At 56.2% G+C, this 7,920-nt stretch overlaps 1 long non-coding RNA gene across 1 annotated transcript; it reads right to left on the bottom strand.

Annotated features, from left to right (window-relative positions):
• Window positions 1-6,379: 6,379 nt before the first annotated feature.
• LOC119354247 lies at window positions 6,380-7,204 on the bottom strand. The gene is made up of 2 exons (XR_005170737.1): window positions 6,686-7,204; window positions 6,380-6,582 (listed from the first exon to the last, which is right to left on the bottom strand). It is a non-coding gene; the product is annotated as an uncharacterized LOC119354247 (long non-coding RNA).
• Window positions 7,205-7,920: the final 716 nt, after the last annotated feature.

Raw genomic sequence — 7,920 nt, 5'->3', positions numbered from 1 at the left:
AGCAGATATTATATTGGTGTGCTCTATATAAGTGCAACAGTCAGTAATCGACCATCTCCATGAGCTTTGACTCCATGGTCACTATGTAATACACGAAAAAGAAAAGGCCAATATTGCTCTACTGTTACAGAAATTTTACCAGAAATCAAGTAGCTCTACCTCATCTTCTTTTAGACTCTTAGAACATATACAACAGAACAGAACAGAAACTAACCAAGAATATACATATCCATGTGCATCACTTTCAGAATATATGACATAGTGACTCTGAGATATCAAACCTTTTTGTTTCCATGCATTCAAGAAGCTCTTTATTACTTTGAGTATCCTTTTCCAACATCCAAAAACACAATGTTTACATATCAAATAGGCAACACCAGTAATTCTTGGTCCAATTCTAGCATGGACAGTTTTGCATCTACTAAAGAGCACTTCATTTCTCCTATTTCCACATTTAAGCATAGACATATTTGCATATATAATAAAAGAACAGCAGGCTCGAAGTAATAAATCACAGGCAGGGAGGAAGTAATTTTTTCGAAAAGGGGCGCTTTATTACTTAAAAGATTTAAGCATTACTTGTCAGCATAGTGGAGGAGGTAGAGGTAGGTGATGGAGCTTCTTCACCTCGGGTGACTGCACCTCCATGTTCATACAACATACAGTGCATGCAAATCAGTCTGAATTTCCTTGGCGCGAGAGGACAGGAGGATTCGAATGCTTGACCACGTGGATGTTGTCTGCTTATTCTCTACTTTCGGATGAATTTTGACGCCAATCTGATAGAAACTGCAAGACATGTACCAACTTAATTTCCTTTTTCCATTACATCACTCCTCTTATGTTATGGCGATCTGTTGTATGGTCTTTCCTTACTTTCTTAATCCCTCTAATTTGCATTTAGCTGGAAAACTGCCTTGAAAGTTCTAATGTATATTTGGCTCCTGCATTGGTGATTGCGTATTCTGAAGAATTCAGAAATCTTAGTGAAGATGTATGTCTTCTAGACCGCTAGTTTACTTTACCTAGCTACGCACTGTTCCTCAAACATTGTTAGATAATGCAATGGACACATTGCTTCAAATCTAAGAAAGCTTAAATGGGACAATGTCATAGAGTGAGAACATCTCACCTGTTCATGTATATGAACAACAGAACATTTGGTCTGTACAGTACAATTATGGAGTCTGTACAGAACAACTCACCTGTTTATGCAAAGTAGGAAGTAGGTACGCTTTTGGTATCCAGTTCCAAAAGTTTAGATAAAAATCATCTACATTTGCTAAGCTGCCATGAATGTTTGTGAGGGAGGTACATAATGTCAAGGGCCTCGGTGCCCAAGACAGCAGGGCCTCGACTACGTAGTTCGTAGTCGCGGTGGATAGGAGCGCTAGGGTTTTTGCCTGGCTGCTCTATGATGCGGGAGGAGAAGATAGAAGGAAATAACTTTATTGCTTGTCCCTAAAGGGTGCTAACTATCTGATATATAAAGGCCCCATGGGCTAATAACAAACTAGAAACCTATACGAAACAAACTAGTCTAGGAACTAATGTGCCCGGATCAGGACTCCTGTCCAGCCTGCGCCTTGCCTGATGCGGCCGTCGGCTGCTCCTGGCCGCGCGGCCCACGTCTGTAAGACGTGCCCCACATGACATCTCTCCCCCCCTCGATGAGCAGCTCGTCCTCGAGCTGAAAAGCGGGGTAGCGCTCGACGAAACTGTCAAGATCCTCCCATGTAGCTGACGAAGCTGCTTCACCCTTCCAGTGGACGAGTAGCTGGCGAACGCCGCGTGCTAGGCGCGCACGAGTCACGCGCTCTGGTTCTGGAACAGCCGCCCCGTTGTGGATCGAAGGCAATCCCGGCGGTGTAGTTGGAGGAATGCCGAAGAACTTCTTGAGGAGGCCCACGTGGAACACGTCATGGAGGCGCGAGCGTGCCGGAAGCTCAAGACGGTATGCCACGTCGTTGATCACTTCTGAAATGCGGTACGGCCCATAGAATCGTGGCTTGAGCTTGCCCCTGGTTGGCAAGTTGAGAGAGGACGCGGCGCGCTGTCGAAGGCGAAGCCAAACCCAATCGCCCACCTCATGCCGAATGTCCCGATGATGTCTGTCGTAGTAGGACTTATAGACCGCCTGTGCCTGTTGTAGACGATAGCGGACGTCCTCGATAAGTTCGTCGCGCTCAGCCATGCTCCTGGCCACTGCAGCTACCCTTGTGTCGCCGGGCTCGTAAGAGCGAATAGTGGGAGGGTCACGGCCATACACAAGCTTGAACGAAGTCTCTTGGGTTGCTGTCTGGTAGGCGGTGTTGTATATGTACTCAGCCCAGGGAAGCCACCGGAGCCACTGCTTGGGACGATCCCCGGTAAGACACCGTAAATACATCACAATGATCTTGTTAGCAGCCTCCGTTTGACCATCCGACTGCGGGTGAAATGCTGACGTCATGTGCAGCTTTGTCCCCGTGAGGCGCATGAGCTCTCGCCAAAAAGCGGAGGTGAAGACGGGGTCGCGGTCAGAGACCATGGACTGCGGCACGCCATGGAGACGAACAACCTCAGCGAAAAACACCTGTGCCACTGACTCTGCCGTGTATGGGTGGGCTAACGCCACAAAATGGCAATACTTGCTGAAGCGATCCACCACGGTGAGGATGACAGACTTCCCGCCTACTCGAGGAAGCGCTTCCACGAAGTCGATGCCGATGTCAGTCCACACGCCCGTGGGCACCGGCAGCGGTAGTAGCAGCCCAGCGGGGTGCAAGTGCTCGGACTTGTACCGCTGGCAAGTACCGCAATTGCGGACGTACTCCTGCACCGTCTTGCGAAGGTTAGGTGCGTGGAAATCGCGGCGGAGACGATGCAATGTGCGCAGGACGCCTTCATGCCCATCATCGTGCACGGCACTGAGAATCTCCTGGAGTAGCGGGGATGACGGCGGAATGTAGAGGCGGCCGTTGAAAGTAACGAGGCCGTCGGAGAGCGCCCAAGGCTGTTGCCGCGCGCCTGCCGTGATATCCTCCCGCAGTGTGACGAGCGCCGGATCAGTGGACGTCGCTTGCCGGAGGCGATTGATGAAGTCGAAACGAGGCCCCGAGACCGCCATGATCGTCGTCTCCTCCGTGTCGCGGCGGGAAAGTGCATCCGCCACCGTGTTGGTACTACCTGCCTTGTACTCCACCGTAAAGTCGAATCCCAGGAGTTTGCCAACCCAATGATGCTGCGGGATGGTGGCCAAACGCTGGTCAAGCAGAAATTTGAGGCTGTAATGATCCGTTTTTACCACAAACTGGTGCCCCCATAGGTACGGCCTCCAGTGGCGAATCGCGAGCACCAGGCCGATGAGTTCCCGTTCATACGCTGCCAGGGAACGGTGACGTGGCGCGGCTGGCCGGCTAAAGAAAGCCACCGGGTGGTGGTCCTGAAGAAGGACGGCCCCGAAACCGTACGTCGATGCGTCACACTCGACGATGAACGGCCGTGTAAAATCCGGTAACGCGAGGACGGGAGCCGTGGTGATTGCCGTCTTGAGGGTGTTAAAAGCTGCTGCCGCCTCCGGCGACCAAGAGAAACCATCCTTGCGAAGGAGGGCCGTCAGGGGCGCGGCAACCACGCCAAAGTCCTTGACAAACTTGCGGTAGTATCCCGCAAGGCCGAGAAAGCCCCGAACCGCGCGCGCCGAGCGTGGTTGCGGCCAGTCCGCCACTGCCTGCACCTTTTCCGGATCCATGGCCACGCCTGCAGCGGAGATGGTGTGACCCAGGTATGCGATTGATCCAACGGCGAACGCGCATTTGGAGCGCTTGACGAAGAGCCGGTGCTGGTGCAGGACCGTGAAGACGGTGCGCACATGTCGGAGATGGTCAGCCCATGTCTCGCTGAAAATGAGGATGTCGTCAAAGAAGACGAGAACAAAACGGCGCAGGTATGGCCGCAGCAGATCATTCATGAGGGCCTGGAACGTGGCCGGCGCGTTGCAGAGTCCGAACGGCATCACCAGAAACTCGTAGAGGCCGTCATGAGTACGGAAAGCTGTCTTCGGGATGTCCTCCGCACGCATCCGCACCTGGTGGTAGCCGGAACGTAAATCGAGCTTGGTGAAGAAACGAGCGTGCCGTAGCTCGTCGAGGAGTTCGTCCACCACCGGAATCGGGAACGCATTCTTGACAGTAATGGCGTTCAGGGCGCGATAATCGATGCAGAAGCGCCAGGACCCGTCGGCCTTGCGGACCAGCAGTACCGGGGACGAGAATGCGGAACAACTCGCACGGATAATACCTTGGGCGAGCATGGCGGCGCACTGACGCTCCAGCTCGTCCTTGTGCGCGGCCGGGTATCGATACGGACGGACGGCCACCGGGGCGGAACCAGGTAGCAGGGTGATGCTGTGATCGCGGCTGCGGGGCGGTGGCACGCCGGAGGGGTCGGCGAAGATGCCGTCGAACTCGGTGATGATGGCGTCCAGGAAGTCGCGGCCGCTGCATGATTTTAGGGCTGGCCCGTCCGGTCCTGCAATGCCGTGCCAGCACACCCGATGGCCCCGCCGCCAGAATGTCATGGAGAGGGCTCGGAAATCCCACAGGATCGGTCCGAGCGACGCCAGCCACTGCGTGCCCAGGACGATGTCGTAGCCCGCGAGCGGCAAGGCGAGGAAATCCTCCGCGAACTCCTCGTGGCCGATGCGGAAGGGCACGACGCGGTACGCGCCCTGGCACGGAACGCGCTCGCCGTTGGCCACCGTGACGCGCATCTTCTCTGTGGTGGGGGGCGGTAACGTAGCACGAGCGGCCGCCTCTTCGGCGATGAAGTTGTGGGTGGAGCCTGAATCGATCAGGGCGAGGAGGGAGACACCTCCGAGAGTAATCTGCATCTGCATGGTTTCACTCGTGCGCACGCCGGCGATCGCGTGGAGCGAGATTTGAGGGTCGGCCCGCGATGCATCAATAGTGGCGGAGGCCGCGTCGTCGTCGTCGTCGTCCGGCGCTAAGTCGAGGAGAAAGATGCGTTGGCACACGCGGTTGTGGCCCCTGCCAAACTTCTCGTTACAGTTGAAGCAAAGGCCCAGGCGACGGCGTTCCTCCATCTCTGTCTGGGAGAGACGCTTGATTGGGCGTCCGTCCGGCAGATTGTGGCCCTGCTGAGGTGCGGCTGGTGGGGCCGAAGCGGGGGGCGCGAGGCGTGGTCCTGGTGTCGGCAGGATGCCCTTCTGTGGAAAACGCACTGGTGGTGCGGCGGAAAGCGCGCACTGGTCGCGCAGCTCCAATTTGCGGGCGAGGCTCATGGCGACGGCGAGGGACTGTGGGTTATGGATCTCCACGTCGAGGCTGAGGGGTGGCTGGAGTCCCGCGGTGAAGATCTGCACTTTCTGTGTCTCGGATAAGGTGCCTGCCCGGGGAAGGAGTGCCTCAAACCGCTCCTGGAAGTCGACGACGGACGTCGTGCGTTTGCACGCCATTAGTTCGCCCAGCGGGTTAGCGCGCAGCGGTGGCCCGAAGCGGAGATTGAGCAGCTCGGAGAAGCGGCGCCACGGAGGTGTGCCCTCGTCGCGCTGGACCTGCATATACCATAGTTGGGCAGGACCCTCGAGATTGTAGGACGCCATCCACACCTTCTCCTCCTCGGCGATCCGTTGTTGATGGAAGAAGGACTCGCATCTGTTGATGAAGGCGAGCGGATCAGACTTGCCGTCGAACTTGGGGAAGTCCATCTTCTGGAACCTGGGCGGCCGATCATTGTGGTGCTGCCCATCATGGGCGGCGTCAGCGCTGGACGAGGAGGAGGACTTGTCCTTCTGGAGTGCGGTGACGGCCGACTGCAGGGACGTCACCGTGGCCGTCAAGGCCTCGATCATCTTAGCCAGATCCGCGGTGGTCGGTTCTGCCATGCCGGAAGTGACCGAGGCGGCAGCGGATTGTGGCGATGTCGGGGAGCTGGGCGCGGACACAGGGGGGAAAGCGGCCGGCGGATGGAGCGTGGACGAGGAGGAGGATCGCCTGGAACCTGATACCAAGTTGTCAAGGGCCTCGGTGCCCAAGACAGCAGGGCCTCGACTACGTAGTTCGTAGTCGCGGTGGATAGGAGCGCTAGGGTTTTTGCCTGGCTGCTCTATGATGCGGGAGGAGAAGATAGAAGGAAATAACTTTATTGCTTGTCCCTAAAGGGTGCTAACTATCTGATATATAAAGGCCCCATGGGCTAATAACAAACTAGAAACCTATACGAAACAAACTAGTCTAGGAACTAATGTGCCCGGATCAGGACTCCTGTCCAGCCTGCGCCTTGCCTGATGCGGCCGTCGGCTGCTCCTGGCCGCGCGGCCCACGTCTGTAAGACGTGCCCCACATGACACATAATAGAGATATTTCACAAAGCATAGTGTAGAAACTACTGATCAATATAACTCCGACCATCTCTGCAGTTCATGCTCGCGCACTACACGCGGTGCCGTGCCACATCCAGGGAGGCAAGCTGCTGCTGCTCGAGGTGAACCGATTGCTCCGCCCCGGCGCCCTCTTCGTCTGGGTGGGGAAGCCAGTCCAGCGGAGGTGCTGGGCACGAAGGACTGGTGGCTATGCACATCTAAAACAAGTAGAGCCCTTGCCTCAACCAAATCAGGCCTAAATCCGCCGAAGCTAGCTTCTTCCCGAAGACAAATAAATTCCCAGAAAAAGCATGCACGCACCTTGCTGGAGGAACCTCCTCGCACTAACCTTGCCGGAGCTCCCCGTCCTCTTCTTGCACCAACCTTGACGGATTTTGAAGCCAGCCGACCTCACTCATGCACCTCGCCGGAGCTCGCCGGGCTTGCATCTGGTTGAGCTCTTTCCGAACGCAGCTCCGCCGATCTCGCTGAAGCTTGCGGATGGATGAATTGACCGAGTTCATCCTCTCTGATGATCTCGTGCTCGCCGTCCTGCTCGGGGAAGCGTGGTCGTGCTCGGGAAGGGGTTCTTGCCGGAGGAGCGGATCCGGCTAGAGGGCCACCTGGGGCGGGTCGGCTGAATTCTTGACGGAGGTCATCCTCTTCGGTGGCTTCTGCCCGACAGGTCGGGTCAATTCTTGTCGGACTTCATCCTCTCCATGTAACACCCCAGGAAGGAAGAGAGGAGAAGGGGATCCAGATCGGGGACGAGAGGAGAGAGTGACTTGGAGAGGAAGAAGGAGGGATGGATTGCAGAGGAAGGATTCAGATACAAGAAGTGTCAACGCACGCATAACCCTCACGGCCATAGGCGGCCATCCTTTATCGTCACACACACAAGCCACTTGTCTGGCCAGCTGGCTGGGCCCACCAGCCAGCTCTAGGACACACTAATCCGCTGGTTAGGTGTGACATTGCTCCCTCCTTAAGATTGTGCATCGCCATCTTCGTCTTCAACGTTGCCACCAGCGTGTTATTCCTCCCAGAGCTCCGTAGATGGAAAGCGCTGACGAAGAATGTCGTAATTCTCCCACGTCGTTGGTGCGGAGTCCCCAGCTCCCCATTTTGACCTTGATCTGTATCACTGGCGCGTTCCCCAGCTTCATCATGCGCCGGTCCAGGATGCGTGTGGGAGAGAGACCAGTGGTGGAGAGGTCGGGCACCTTGGGCAGTTCGCCGTACACCGGCGTGAAGTCCGGTGTGAAGGGCTTCAATTGCGAGACGTGGAAGACGGGGTGGATCTGGCTCTCTGGTGGCAGGTCGAGCTTGTATGCGAGCGATCCAATCTTCTCGATGATCTTGTAGGGCCCGAAGAACTTGAACGCGAGCTTGGCGCACGGGCGATTGACCACCGAGCGCTGCGCGTAGGGCTGGAGCTTGAGCAACACTTGTTCCCCTGCCTGGAAGTGGCGCTCGGTGCGATTGCGGTCCGCGTTCTTCTTGAACCGACGCTGCGCGCGCTCCAGCTGGGCGCGTATGTGCGCGTTGTGCGCCGC

This window comes from Triticum dicoccoides, chromosome 2A (genome assembly GCF_002162155.2).
Source record: "Triticum dicoccoides isolate Atlit2015 ecotype Zavitan chromosome 2A, WEW_v2.0, whole genome shotgun sequence".
NCBI classification, from domain to species: domain Eukaryota; kingdom Viridiplantae; phylum Streptophyta; class Magnoliopsida; order Poales; family Poaceae; genus Triticum; species Triticum dicoccoides.
The sequence above is the reverse complement of the archived record's forward strand: the minus strand, read 5'-3'. Positions and strand labels throughout refer to the sequence as shown.